General features: G+C 34.9%; 1 protein-coding gene across 5 annotated transcripts in view; it reads right to left on the bottom strand.

Moving 5' to 3' along the window:
- The window catches only part of LOC128857866 (Ca(2+)/calmodulin-responsive adenylate cyclase), a 123,355-nt gene extending 113,478 nt beyond the window's left edge, over positions 1–9,877 (bottom strand). For all 5 annotated transcript variants that reach the window (XM_054093666.1, XM_054093669.1, XM_054093670.1 and 2 more), the window contains exon 1: positions 9,758–9,877. The gene's annotated coding sequence lies outside the window, so the exon portion shown is untranslated. The remainder of the gene's footprint in view (positions 1–9,757) is intronic.
- Positions 9,878–16,015: the final 6,138 nt, after the last annotated feature.

Below are 16,015 nucleotides of genomic sequence, written 5' to 3'. Positions count from 1 at the left end.
AACGAGCTAGAGCCCATGTGCCCTTCGAAGAATGAGTTTCAAATGTCTAGGAAACTACTGCCTCAAGGACCTGGAAAGTTATGCACCATCGGTCATTGTGCAAAGTCCGCAGATATTTATTTACATATTTAAGCCTCATGCAACAATTGCTCATTTACAAACTATTGACAACTCTGTGCTTAAACTACGAGAATTAATGTAACACTAAAACTAGTCTTTCCTGATTTAGAAGGAGACGTATTTTTACAGATTGAAAGTATCAAATTAACTGTAAAGTTCATTTAAGAATCTTAAAAATTTAGAATTAAACGAAAATAAATCAAAGGCTAAAGAATCTGAGAAGGAATTCAATGCTCTCAAGGCTCTATAAATGGGAGCATTGATGGCATAACTACTTCTTTCTCCTCATCCTCCTTTCTGAAAATGGTACTCAATGTGGAACTAGCACTGGAAACGCAGTCATATGGGAACACCTCGTACAAAACTGCAAAAATTATGCTAAGGAATTGGAACACGAAAACCATGCGTATAGCAGTTGCAATGAAGCGAATGCTAGGGGTACTTTGGAGGACTCGCCAAATCTGTCTAGGATCACCATATTTTTCATCCATGAAGGATATTGCTGAGAAAAGGCTGAACAGCTTGTTAAAACTCGCGAAGCCGTGCATTCAGAATTACTTAAAATAATATCTTCGACTACAAATACATAGCACTGGCAACACAAGGAGACAGCACGGAATAGATGACCTAGATCGTATAGAGGAAAACCTGACATGGACACAAGTTAAGGGAAAAGCTGAAGTATCAACACCTATGGAAATCATTTGTTATGGCATCAAGCGCCCCGTCATCTATACGTTAGCAATTAATCATCACCATCACTCGAATATATTCGGTACTTTTTACCGATATTATGTAATTTAGTACTCCAAACTTTGCTCCGATTCTCAGATACAGCATGTTTTAATTCATTTCGGTACGCCTCCCTATGGGAAAACCAATTTTTAGACCCAAATAAGTGGCTGAAAGTGAATTTACTATCGTAGCGTATTTCCATTGTCTACTTTACTGCAAAATGACTTCATTTCATGACATACAAATGTAAGCATTTCTATGGTCATTTGTAGTTAGTGCAAAACTTTTGTTGCCGCTGCAGTTAATATGCATGTGAAAAGGTCAAGTATCTAGAAAATTATGACGACATACATATATACGAGTAGTATAGATAAATAAGCAAAAACTGTTATAGTCGTGGTCTACCCGTAAATACGCCACCGAGACCAATGTGGTCTAGTGTGGATAGAAATTGTTTTGGGACTTTGTTAATAGTAAAATTATTCAAATTCTCCATTACATTAATATTCGTACGCTGTGGCTCGGTTATACATACTAATACATACCCTTCTACATGCATATAATCGTGCCCATACATATACACTCATTTAATTAATTTATGACACAAATTAAAGTATTCGATTTTCCATAGAGAAAGTTTGTTTTGAGTTCTCTTAGCTTTTTTTTACTTGACTTAGTTAATAGACTAAGCTAGAACTCTGCTAGGATGGTGGGCAGTGCGCAACGCAACACATAACTTACAAATCGGCAGCTATAACTTTGAAATGGTCAATGAATTTAGGTATCTTGGAGTTCTGCTGAGCGCACAGAAAGATACATCTGTTGCCATACAAGACAGGATACAAGCTGCAAATAAGTCTTACTTCGCACATACAAAGTTGATGAAGTCCAGATTACTTTCCAGGAACCAGGCAGTACGAATTTACAAAATTGTCATAAGGCCTACACTCACATACGGGTGCGAAGTCTAGGTTCTGAAATCCAGTGAAATCGATCCGTTATGTAAAATGTTTTGAAAGAAAGATTGTGAGAAAAATATATGAACCAGTACGACTTGAAGACGGTACTTACCGCATTCGGTACAACGACGAATTAGACACATTTATCAGAGGTGTAAATGCCATCAGGTACGCCGCCAAAGCGCAAAGGACTCGATGGTATGGTCACATTTTACGAATGAGCAACGATAGAACTCTAAAAAAGATCTTCGAAATAAATCCACAAGGCAACAGAAGAAGAGGCTGGCCGAGAAAACGAGATGGAGAGATGACATCGAAGGCGACTTTGGAGTTATGGGCATATCTGAGATCAAACGAAAAGCTGATGACCGGTGACGTGGCGGCGAATTGTAAGGGAAGCAATGGTTCATTAAGAAGATCTTGATGGAAAGGTATTTCAAATAATTACACTCCGGAAGAATTCAGTTTTTGCTTTGGCGAATCGACATGGCCAATAACCATCAAGAAAAAAGGAGTTTAGTGACATTTGATTATAGCTTAAATGGGTAACAATAACAAATGGAATGCCACAGTTGCATTTTAGAGCTCCGTGCCGAAGAGAGTGTGGGGCATTGCTTGTTATTGCATGTACGCACTGTACAACGCGTTGATACAACAATCGCAGCGTGTGTGCTGGTCGTAGGGATTGTTGATACAAAAAGGCAGCGTGTATACGTTGCTTTAGTATTTTTGTTCCTCGCGTTCGTGCGGGTGATAGAGTTAGTGGAAGTTTTATTGTATTCGATAGCAGTTGGTTGTTTGGTTGATGCTATTTATCGTTCGCAGCTAAAAGATACATTTCTATCATTTATTAATATTTCATGGTGTAATAAATATTTGCCTGTACATATACTTCAAAATTTGCCTATAATAATAAATAAAATATTCATTGGAAAAATCCAAAAGAGTATATATTTAATTTCATTTATTTCAGTCTATAATATTTACAATCTTACAGAGGATATTATATACTAAACAGTAAGTTAAATTAAACTACCGAATAGTACACAAATTCAATATTCGAAAACTCAATACTGAGGAAAAGTTCCGAAGATCGGTGTACAAGAAGTTGCTTTTCAACTTTAATTGAATGCAATTGAATTTTTATTTTGGCTTAGCTGAGATTCTGTGCGTATGGTGTTTAAGCTTACTTCTAAATGCTTAAAAATAACATTAAAAATAGAGGTGCTTTAGGGAAAAAGATTTAACAAAGAGAAATAGTAGACTGTTAAAAAGTGGAAGAGTGGAGGAGAAGAACAAGGAAGCATTAGAAGAACTTATATGCATGTGCACGTGCATATTAGCAACTTAGTGTGAAAACTAATGTAGGAGTTCATTTTTAAAGCGCAATGTACTCCAGACGGTTTTGATCTTTTGTAGCAGAGCGTTCCAAAGACGAACAGTAAAAACGTAGAGCTGACGCTCAGGTTCAAGACAACTGCATTTGTGAGCGGGTCGATCCAGTAAATTGAATTCGTTCGCCGAGGTATTTGGGCTCACGGGAGTTAAAAACCTTGTGAAGCCGAGGAAATAGGTAAGACTTTTAGTTGCGAGTAAGTAGTTAGATATAATGCCATCGGCATAAACAGCTTGCGTAGCTCTAAATTTAGGAAAATGAAAATGGTTTAAAATTTCTGGAGGGTTTTGCAGAGTAAAAAACAAACTCAGTTATTACAGGCCTATAAAATCAATGCTGTTAGGAAAAACTGATTTTTAGAAGTAACATAAGACTCCTGGCAGACTTTAAAGAAGTCTTGGTTACCAATGTAGCTTCCTTCTTTTAATAATTTCTGTTGTCCCTAGATTGTCAACTGCCGGCTGCAAACAATACCTTGGCGATTTATATAAAAATCCTTTTAGTTTGCCCTAGCACCCAAGGCGACCAACTTAAACGGGAAAATATGTAATAAAAATTTTAAAATATTTTTAAGTGAACACTTTGTTGATCTCCCTTCTGTTAGAAAAAATTTAACCACTTTTAAACTGGTTCGCATGCCCATAAATCTTAAATTTTGAAGCTGCACTTCTGAGAAGTATAATAATAATTGACATGCATTTGAGTTAGCAAAAATGAGATAATTACTTAAAAGCTCTCTTTGCGTGATTATCAGTTAGATTCTAAAATATGCTGCGAACATTTGCAAAACAAAATTTTCACCAATAAATCCACATATATTCTGTCAAAAATAGAGCCGCAACCCAAAAAACCACGTTAAAGTCGGCCAAAAGTGAAAGTCATGCTACTCCTTTTCTTTGATTAACATGGAGTTGTGAACTCGGAATTCATTCCAAATGGTTGTACCGTAAATAAAGAATATTATTTGGAAGTTATGCGACGATTGAGAGAGAATGTGCGTAGGAAACGGCCCAATTTGTGGAAGGAAAACTCATTGACCTTGCACCATGATAACGCACCGTCTCACAAGGCTCATATTGTGATGTTGGACTTTTTTGACCAACAACTTGAAAAATATCATCGAACAACCACCGTATTCATGGGATTTAAGCTCTAGTGACTTTTTTCTTTTCCCAAAACTTAAATTGGCACTCTCCGTTCGCCGCTTTGAGTCGATAGAGAACTTTAAGAGGAATTTGCCGAAGAAGCTGAAGAAGATCTTTGCAAACAGACTGGACTAATCGTTGGCATAAATGGTATGTATTGCTTCGAATGAAGCCTTTTCTGAAGGCGACAAAATAAATTCCGGTGCTTTTTTGACATAATGTACATACATGCGCGCATTTATTATGCATATGCCGAATGATAGTAGGGAAGGTGATAGAGCACTGACAGCAGTCTGGCGTAAAGCATTGCTTAAGGGGTTACATAAATCCAGAATTTTCAAAAAATTGATTTTTATTCGATATTTCGAAAGTTTAGTATCTTAAGAATATACTGTGCAATTTTCATGCGGAAATTCCCAATATTATAACTTTTACAGCCCATTAACTAGGTAGAGAGCGGTCCGCGCGCTGTACTTCAAACTTTAAACTCGGTTTTTTCGAAAGTACTTTTTCCGGCACGGCCTGCATGATAACTCATACAGTTTTTAACATTTTTTGATGCGTTTTTTTAATATTCAAAGGTGTTTTCTCTATAGATTTAATTTTTGATATTTTTATTAAAAAATTTTATAAACATACAATAATTAAAGTGTGACATTTCAATTCAAAAATCCGACTCAACAGATCCATCAACATTTGAAGGAGAAATGATGCAGACCATGAAGCAACTTTTTTTTCCATTGTACTTTGGGTGACGTGATTTTTTATATACTAATTTTTGTAAAAAAATTAATATAAACTTTTTTATAAAGTTTAAGAACTAATAAATAAAGTAAACAATTTTGTAATATTTATTTCTATTGTAATCCCTTTTTAAAAACAGTTTTGCTTTTAACGCATTTATGGCGTTGCTGGACGTATGTAACCCCTTAGATTTTGATAGAAGTTCAAAAACGGGCACTGCATTCGATTGTACACGCAAATCATCTCATTTAATCTTCTAAAAACATGCATAACATACATTTGAATATCTGATGGTGGGTGTAATCGCTGCATTTTAGTATCATGATCATGATGACATAAAAGAAAATTCTGTTAAACAATATTCTTAATGCCAATGTAGATGCAGAAGTTGTTGTTATTATTGCAAGTTTCGCACCAGTCATGTATATGTATAGATTCTAATAAAATTCATAGGCGACCAAAATTTAATATCTAAGTAAACAAAAACAAATGCACACTTCAAATATTAAGTTGAATACTTGTAGACGCACATACTTACATACATATACCTACATATATGCAAGTATTATAATCTTTGTATGCCCATACATATATACGATTATGTTCATTTGTTGTGTGACTGTGCATGGCCATAAAATACAAAAACATTTGTCGGGTCTTCAGCAAGTAATTCACAAGGCAGCTGGTCACGTACAGTCGAGGCGGTCGTAACTACTTGTATGAGTAAGCTCAGTTTATTGGCGAATGTAAACAAAATTATGTACAAATAGTTAACACCATTACTTTCAACTCTCCACAAACAACAATTACAAGTGAATTTAGAAGCAAAAGTAATAAATGGCAAATTTGAATGTCAATCAACCAAAGGTTTGGGTGGCAAGACAATGCTTGCATTATGAATGAGTTGGCCGACAGGGCGTATGATGAATGCGAAATGTGTGAAATATGAAAAAAATTACATTTTCGGATATTCGTGCGATACAAAATACTAAAAATTCATGATGTGCCCATAAAATAACTGATTGACATTGTTTATGTCCTTCAAGCTCAATGTGGTTATTAAAATTTGTTACTGTTACTGCATTCTAAAAAGGAAATGAAAAATATTTGAAAAAAAAAAAATTTGGCCATGAAACAAAGTAATTTGGAAAGGAAAATATTATTAGGTAATTAACTTAAAACAGCTGTGGCTATTCATACAATGCGAGAGTGAAGTGATTATGATAAAAACTCGGTTTTACTGTGGGTTTTTATAGGGTCTGCGATTAAAATTTTTGCATCGAATAGCTTGAAAATGCTTTTTACGTTTATACGTAGTTTTCTCTGATTTGGAAAAAAATGGAAACACTGTAGCTATTCTTCATATTTTTGTGAAAGGATATAATAATAATTCATATTTTATGACATAGGTCTTTTTCTCGTATGGATGATACTTAAGGGGTTTGGGGTAGTTAGAATTTTCCAAAAATTGGATTTTTTTTTGCATTTTCAAGTATAATACATAAAAATATTGTGTGAAAACTTGCAGTGAACCAGATAAATAGTTTTGAAGCTATTCAACATTTAACAAAGGGCGCTTGGGCAAAAATAAACAAAAACAAAAACTTTAAATGTGTTTTTCTCTAAACTATGTTTTTTGAACTGGTGATCACTGTAACTTAAAAACGGCTTGGTAGATTTCAATAAAGTTTATACTGCTTTTGAAACACATAAAAAACTCGTGCCTGATTGAAGGATTTTTTTTTAATTTGAATTTTTTTTAAACAATTAATTGTCGGATTTTTTCTCGAAAATCTGAAAAAAAAAAATTTCCTGCGACCGCCATATTGTTCATTTTGAAAATAAAGCTTCAGTCAGGCACAAGATTATTTATAAATAAACCTAATTTCTCTTGACCGCTTGATTTTAGATGAATCTCCAAGGACTTGTGTAGATCATCGGGACACAGGGACTTCTGGAGAAACGGCGCTAACTTTTACAATTATTCACTTTTTTTATTGAAATTTTGCTAAAGTTACGACGAAACATGATGCATTAATGATATGTTTTTATTTTTGTAAAATAAAGCAACTGACTAGCAAAAAAAAAAAATTATTGAAAGTCATATTTTTTTCGGGCCTCTGACTCCGACCTAACCCCCTAAACTTATTTAAAAGAAGTTAACCGAAGTTAGATAGATTTATTGGTGGTTTCCACTTCGACCTGCTGGTCTTTTCTGCCGTCGAGGGTGCCTACCGAAGCTAGAAACTTAAAACTTTTTATTCGTCAAAGGCTGAGTGGCAAGTAAAAGTTAGAGATCCCCTTTTTACGGTAACGGAACTTGATAACATAAAGTCTATCTATGGACTAAAACTAATATACGTTTACAAATTTTCGGCAACGAGTAATTGTGGAGTGTTTTCATTGGATTTGCTCTACGTTTTCATGACCCAATGCTCTCATACTGCTCGATATGCCTGCTTATCAATGTGAAATCTGTGCAGTCTCGGTGATCTATTTTGTCTTTATCTATCGTCTTTGATGTTATTCAAGGTGTTGTAGATTGTCTCTCCCTTCTGGAGTGAAGCTATCTTAATACCTCAACCAGAGCGCTTCGTAATTTGATTTTTTCCTTTTGGCTTTATAAGAACTCTGTATGCAAGGAATGCACCGGTCATGGGAGTTCTGATCGAATTTAATACTGTTTACAAATCTATTGGGTTTGATTTTGCGTCCACTAAACGGTCTTTCATTAAATTTCTTAATTATGCCTATAAATAATTTCATTCAGTATGTTTTGTTGAATTTTTTTTGAAATATTAAAATTATTATTACGTTAATTGTTAAAATACCTGTTTTAGTCTGCAAGACAATTTATTTTTGTTGAATAATTTTTACTGCAATAAATAAAAAAATTAACAAATTTATCAAAATAAACTCACCGTACCGTCTATGCAACTAGTATATTGCGATCTTAAACTTTCACTTAAAATAATATTTTTTCCAATTTTTATGGGAATTCTCGAAGGCATCCATTTTAAAAGGCTGTTTGCTGCTGAACAGATCAACAACTTCACAGACCAGAAAAATGCTCCTGGAGGCGACGATGTCCAGAGATATATTGGTACACCCTCGTATCTGCCTCAAAATCGCACTAAATGCGCTATTCATATGTAATCATTGGATGTGTTCGGATTCACTTAGATTTCCTACTTCCTTTGAATACACGTTTTCTGTTCGAACCCACCTGACCCACTTTCGTCCCACTTTGTTATATCAGTACAGTTCTTGATTTAAATGCTGCTCACTTTATAAACATACAAGTACACAAAAATACAAATGTATGTAGGTAAATATACCAACATGAGGCTGCAAGTGACTCTGTATGTGATTCTAAATGGCATTTAAAAGCAAAGCAGCTTTTGCTAAACTCAAAGCAATGGAGTCGTAGATACGAAAAGACACAGAAAAAAACGAAAATAACAAACATTTGAAAAAATTGTTTCTGAACAATGCCGAGTAAGAACATTCTGCTGCTCCAATAATCAGTGCGTCCATAGAAATAGTTCAAGTGAAGCCATGTTTGACATGCTGTTTGCTGCAGAGTCAGAGAACTTTTGCGCATGTGTGTGTTTTTCTGCTTGAAAGATAATCAGGAAAAGTTTGTCACACTGCGTTTGTCATAAACTTTGATATTCGTTAAAGCAGGGCGGAAAAGTTGTATGAAAAGGATTTAGCATTGATAAAATTATTAACTTGAAACAACACAAAGCACGTAGAATTTCAAAAGTTTATTTTAAAAATAAAGTTAAAATTGAGTGAGTCGTGTAAAAAGTGAACTAAGTCAACACAAAACGCAAGTTGAGTCTGCATCAGACTGGATAGGAGAACTTCGAAATTATCGTGACTACCAATAATTTGATAATTTTTATATCGTAAAGAAGGTGATATTTGTCAGCAATATCGCAGCTCACTCCAGCGTGTCTGTATAGTTTTAAGGAAATATTTGTGTACATCAGCTAAATTAGTAAAACTCGAAATATTGCTTAGCAACGCTTGATATACAATGTGGAATTTTAGGCTTGAGCTAAGCCCGCGTAGGAACACTATTTTCGGACGTGCTTAGGTCCGAATCTCCGTGCATGAAACATCAAAAGATAGAAACAGATATTTCTATTGTAGTAGAACTACGGTGCAGTTGAGGCCAACATTTGAAAAAACATTTGAAAGGGATTATCTTTAAAAAATAAATGTCATTAATGGTTCTGCACAAAAATAATAAAAGATTGCGCAATTAATTTGAATTTTCGTTATTTCATTTCAATTTAAAATCCGATACCGCTAATTGTCACTCTTTACTAGAATTAAATACGCTGGAAAACTGCATACTTGACACTTTTCTAGAAATTCTGAATAAAAAGTGTGAAAGTTTGGATGAATGCTTAAAAATTTTGCACAAAGTGCTATAGAATTAAATCTATTTTTCTAAAGAAAAATAAGCTAAAATTAATTTGAAAAAATATGGTGAGCATTTTTCAGTATTTTTCGCTCACTTCATATGTATTATTGTGCTGCTAGGATTCGTCAGACTTGATGAAACATCTTAACGAAATTCGGACAAAGACTCGAGTGCGGGGAATGGGATATAGTGACACGCTTATTAATACTTAAATACTTACAAAGCTCTTGCGAAATACCGTTAGGTAATTTGTAATATGTCATCAAAGTATAAATAAGTTGCTTGGCATCTAACGTAAGAGTAAAAACCCTTTCCGCGCATTTGACACTTACAAGTGTGTGACTGATCGACCAGAAAAACAGTTGAATGACTTTTAATTACCTGCAAATAGAAAAACGATAACAAAAGTGTTAGAAAACTGAAAATATGCATAATTACAAATGATTAACTAATATATTACATATACATGCACATAAATATAAATATATCGGTGTGAGTGCAAATATGAAATTAACCATTCAACTGCTCATGCATGTTCATATTTATGCAGCTAGTAAAGCCACCGAGTGGGAGCTACTCATAATTAAACAATTTCGTATCAATTTCAAGCCATTTGTAATAACAATTATTTCAATTCGTTGCACTTAATTCAGCTACAATTGAATGGAAATGAGCATGCAAAATTATAGAAATGCTAAATTAAACAAGTATGCGTGCATATACATATAATATATTAGGCCGGGTCGATTTGTGGGGAGGCAAAAAAATCGCCCATTCCTCTGTGAAAATCATATTCTAGGGATCAAAATAAGAAACTTTGCCGAAGGAACCATACCTCTAAAACGAATTCTGATGTCCCCCAATTTGGGTCGAACTTTTTAGTTTTTTTTCTATAACCCACATAAATTAATTTTTTTCATTTACATATGTTCTGACTAAATAAATTTCTTAAGAGAAAAAATAGATATTATTACAATATAAATAAATAAAAATAAAGAAAAAACATAGCCATTTAGATGATTTTTTCATGTAAAGGCCAAAAATGGTGATATTTTTAAATTGGGGGACATCAGAATTCGTTTTAGAGGTATGGTTCCTTCGGCAAAGTTTCTTATTTTGATCCCTGGAATACGATTTTCACAGAGCAATGAGCGATTTTTAAATCGACCCGCTCTAACATATATATATTTGTGCCCATAATCATGAAAGAGGTCTAAGTCATTTATGGCTTGTTTCAAGATATTTAATGAATTGCGTTTGAACGTGTTAAAAACTATTTTTATATTATGTGATATTTTAATTTATAATTTTCTTAGTCTTGATTAATAAAAATTCGGTGTAGTATGAAATTTTGTATGAATTTCATGCGAAAATGTTGTTTTTAAAGCACTAACTGACTTAGACCATTTTTGCAATTAAGTGAATGCCTTATAATCCATTTTTATCATTTTCTCTAGTTTTTAAAATTCTTAAAATGTTCATGATAAACTGAGGGGGTGTATGGTAGTAAACAAATACGAGGTGTGTATCGCGAATTTTGAATTTTCGCAGGTTACGTATATCCGAAATTCGATTTTTTTGTGGCGATATGTTGGTACTCATGTCTCTCACACATACCGACGAGTTCGGCCATTTTGAATTTTCAGTTAATTGTTGACAGCTGCTTTGCTTGCACGTGTTTCGGCTCGTCTTTGATTTTTACCTATTCAAAAAGATGGATCAAAGTACCTGTATCAAATTTTGTGTGAAAAACGAACTTAAGTGCGCGGATGCATTCCGACTGTTGACTGTGTCATACGGCGAAGCTACTTTGGACCAAAGCAATGTTTATCGGTGGTACAAAATGTTCTCAGAAGGCCGAGAAGATGTGAACGACGACGAAAAGCGTGCCGGACGCCCGAGCATTTCAACAACAGAGGAAAAAATTGATAAAGTGAAGAAAATGGTATTGGCCAATCGTCGAATCACCTTTAGAGAAGTTGCTGAGGATCTAGACATATCGATTGGCTCGTGCCATTCGATTTTTTCAATGATTTGGGCATGAAAGGGGTCGCCGCAAAATTCGTACCAAAACTGCTCAATTTCGACCAAAAGCAGCATCGCATGAACATTGCTAATGAGATGTTGGACTCTGTCCGCGACGACCCAAATTTGCTCCAGAGGATCATAACTGGGGACAAGTCGTGGGTTTATGGTTATAACGTGGAGACCAAAGCGCAATCATCTGAATGGAATCTACCACACGATCCTAGACCGAAAAAAGCGCGCCAAGTGCGGTCGAATGTAAAAGTTTTGATTACCGTTTTCTTCGATTGCATGGGCGTTGTACATCATGAGCTCTGGCCACAGGGTAAAACGGTCAATAAATAATATTACCTGCAAGTTATGCGCAAATTGCGCGAAGCAATCCGTCAGTAACGCCCGGATTTGTGGAAGAACAAAAATTGGGTCTTGCATCACGATAACGCCCCTGCCCACACATCGTTGCTTGTGCGCGACTTTTTGGCCAAAAACAACACACTAATGATGCCACAGATATTAATGAATAAATAAATAATTTTAGAAAAACACAAAATTTGCGATGCTTTTTGAACACACCTCGTAATATCTTTATGCTTTTCTGCGGTTGCTGGTCTAGGGGTGGTATCTAATGGAAGTAACTTAATATTTACGTATATTTTTGGTCTTCCTCTTTTAGGTGAAGGGTCCAAAACGTGGACTTTAGAATCATCTAAAAAAGTTTTGTAGAACATTTTATAAGGCTCATCTTTCATGGAACGCATTCGTTGAATTTTCAGCCAAGAGACAGATTCGCCCGCGTTATTTTCTTACTCTTTTCATTATTTATTCTTCTAGTGACTTCGAAATAAAATCGTTTTACCGAAAATGGCTTTTTCCTTCTACTTTTTGTAAATCAAACGAGAATCCATAGTATTCGCTAAAATTTTTGTTTGACTTTTTCCTAGCACTTTCAGCACTTTGTAAATGTACATAATAATTTTCTCTAAGATGCAATTTCTCTTCCTCATTATTGCATGCTTGGATTTTTCTATGCAGTAAATATCATTTTTGGGTATGTCCCTTTTCGAGGAGCATGGAAATTTAAGTTAAATTTAGTATAAAATATTTGTAGATCCATTCCTTAATAAAGGATTGGTTCTTTTCCTCACATTTCTCACATATAGGCTATACATTTTACGAATGTTTAGGTGAGGAGTCAAATATTTTCGATCAGGAGTGTGACGAACTCTGGTGCAGTGGCTCTTATATGCTGGAAAACTTAAAATATGTGCTCGTACAGCTTTTATCTTTATCTACTATGTAGTTCAGAAATGCATCGACGAGGGTCGCGCGCTGTTTTCAAGTTATGTTTATATGTAATTTTGTCAAAATTTTGACTTGGACCTCTTTCACAATCTATATATATAAAAGAAAGTCATGTTAGTTACACTATTTATAACTCGAGAATGGCTGATCCGATTTGGCTGAAAATTGGTGGAGGGGTAGCTTAGAACCAGGAGACGGGCATAGGATACTTTTTATCCCATTCGAACGCGTTTCCGTGAAGTCACTATAAAATGTGGTGTAACAAAAACGCATCTGATATGGAATAACAAAACGTAAATTACAGCTAAACGTAATTTGGTCTATGGTTAAGTAGAAAATTTGATAATATAAATTTTGTCGGTAATATACAATATAATCACAGTAATTTGTATTCTGTATTGCGCGTGAAACGGCTCGGTTGGCAATGCGAAATCGTCGACCGAATAACAGAGATCAACAAGTAGATCATTTTTGATGCACAAGAAGAGAATTTATTGTATCAAGTGCTGATTTGAATCGAGCAGCGTTTCGATATGATTGCAACACTGATTACTGCTTGCATCCTAGCGTTTGCATTGGGCTAATGAACGTTGTTTGCGAGTATTGTGGCGCATTGAAGGTTTCCGGAGAAATGCCCGGATTGTGCTGCCTTAGTGGAAGAGTGAAATTGCCATTATTGACTTTTTTGGAGGCGCAATGATTTTACTGCCAAACACTGCCAGTAATTCCAAGATCAACGGCTGCTGACGAAATAAACGCTTGCCCCAAATCATCGAAAACTTCAGCTGACAACACACACGAGAGTTGCATTCCTTAGTGATACACCTACTGAAGATTTCTCTGAGCAATTACTTACTATCGGTAATGGTCGAGTACCTGTCGACGAATCGAGCGGATTGATTTCATTTCCTCAGAATTTCTGTAACTTTGTCTCATCGAAAGACGAACTTATCAATAAAGTAGTCCCAAACATCATTAATAACTACAAAAATAATGAATGGTTGAGTGAGCGAGCAGTTTTAGGGGCTAAGAATAAAGATGTAGATGACCTAAACTACATAATTCAAAATGATATCATTGGAAAAATCCATTCATTCAAATCCATTGACTGTGTAACAAATGAAGACGAAGCCACAATCCAATTGAATTTTTAAACTCCTTGGATGTGCCTGACTTACCACCGCACAATTTATGCCTAAAAGTTGGCTCCATAGTAATCATGCTTCGAAATATACGCCCACCAAAACTTTGCAACGGTTCGCGTTTGGTGGTAAATTAAATGATATCCAATGTGATTTACGCGACGATACTCAAAGGAAAATTCGAAGGTGAAGAAGTTCTCATTCCCGATCCCGATGATCCCAACCGATCTTCCGTTTGAGTTTAAAATATAATACTTCAATTTCCGATCCGTCTTGCATTCACCATGACCATTAACAAATCACAAGGTCAATCCTTGAAAGTTTGTGGTCTGAATCAAGAAAATCAATGTTTCTCACATGGTCAATTATATGTGCATGTTCACGGGTCGGAAAACCATCTGCGTTGTTTGGTCTTGCACCTGATAATAAAACAAAAAATGTCGTGTATCACAAGGTGCTTAACTGAAGAGTGCAATCTATTAAAGCTGCATTGAAATACTTGATTAATAAAAAAATTAACTTAATAAAATCGAAAATCTGCTTTTTTATTGCCTCTAGGGCGGAACAAAGTTCGCCGGGTCAGCTAGTGAACACTAAATGAATTCCGTATAATGTTGAAATTACATCCACTACTAAAGGTTCATTTTTGAAAGTATCGTGAAAATTCCGTTGAATACATACAGTTTAAGATAATGTGGATCTGAAATAAGTGATAAAGTATTTTTTTTGAAATTTTGACTTAGACCACTTTCATAATTATGGGCACATATGGCTTTGTGCTAATGAGCATTAATTGCAAAATAATTGCAGGTAAATTTGAAAAGAAACAGATATGGTACGACGTATAACTAGAGATGCCAGCTTGCTATAAAATTAAAAAACCAAAAAAAAAAAAAAAACGGAAAAAGGCAATACAAAAAAAAAAACAAAAAAAAAAAAACACGGAAAAAGGCAACACAAAAAAAAAATAATAATAAAAGTGAGAAATTCTAGCAATTCTACTGCGAATAACTAGTTATACCAAGGAAATGAATAGAAAACAGGTGTAAAAGCAACAAATACAAGAAATAAATACAATATAAATGCAAATAATAGAAATAGCGAACGACGAGGTTGATGAACTGGAAAAATTACAATGCATTAGTAGTACTGCACATACATACATATGTATGGCAACATCAGTCCTCATATGTTGTGGGCCTATTTTGTGTGAATGCACTTAACACACGGCTATAGATGCACCTGTGCCGCAACACGAGCTCATCGCTAGTCACCTGAGCGCTTGCAATTGCCGCACACACCCATTTAAATAGAAACATACACACACGATCACATACATACGTAAAGGTTCGTATGAATACGAAACTAGATAAAGCACATAAAGTGCAGCAGGAAGGGTAAAAACAGTTGTAGCAAGTGAAAAGTCACAAAAAGGATGCGTCTGTGTGTGTGTGTGTGAAAGTATGGCATTTGCATAGAAAAATGCACGTGCAAGGATATGCTTTACCGGTATTCCATACACTGCTGGCACCATGTTCTGTAAATGACATCGTAAAACTGAAACTTCCACATATCCGTGTGAGATAGGTAGGTACAGTGACTGTTTATAGTGAACATAGTGTTATATTTAGAACTAATTTCTTCACACGAAGATTTCAATCTTTACCCTAAAAAGAAGACACCTCTGCTACTTAAGGGGTTAGGGGTAGTCAGAATTTTGAAAAAAAATAATTTTTTTTGCATTTTCTTCAAGTATAATATATTAAACATATTGTGTGAAAATTTGAAATGAATTCGACAAGTAATTTTCGAGTTATTCGACAATTAATAAAGGGCGCTTGGGCGCTCCGGTTACTTCGAGAGTAAGTAGCACAACTTCAAATGCGTTTTATCTCAAAACTTTTGTTTTGAAATGGTGATCACTGTAACATAAAAATAGCTTGGTAGATTTCAATAAAATGTATACTGCTTTTGAAAAACATAAAAACCTCGTGCCCGATCGAAGGATT

The sequence above is a fragment of the Anastrepha ludens genome, chromosome 3 (genome assembly GCF_028408465.1).
Source record: "Anastrepha ludens isolate Willacy chromosome 3, idAnaLude1.1, whole genome shotgun sequence".
NCBI lineage: Eukaryota > Metazoa > Arthropoda > Insecta > Diptera > Tephritidae > Anastrepha > Anastrepha ludens.
Note: the sequence above shows the minus strand (reverse complement) of the source record. Positions and strands in the feature narration are given on the sequence as shown.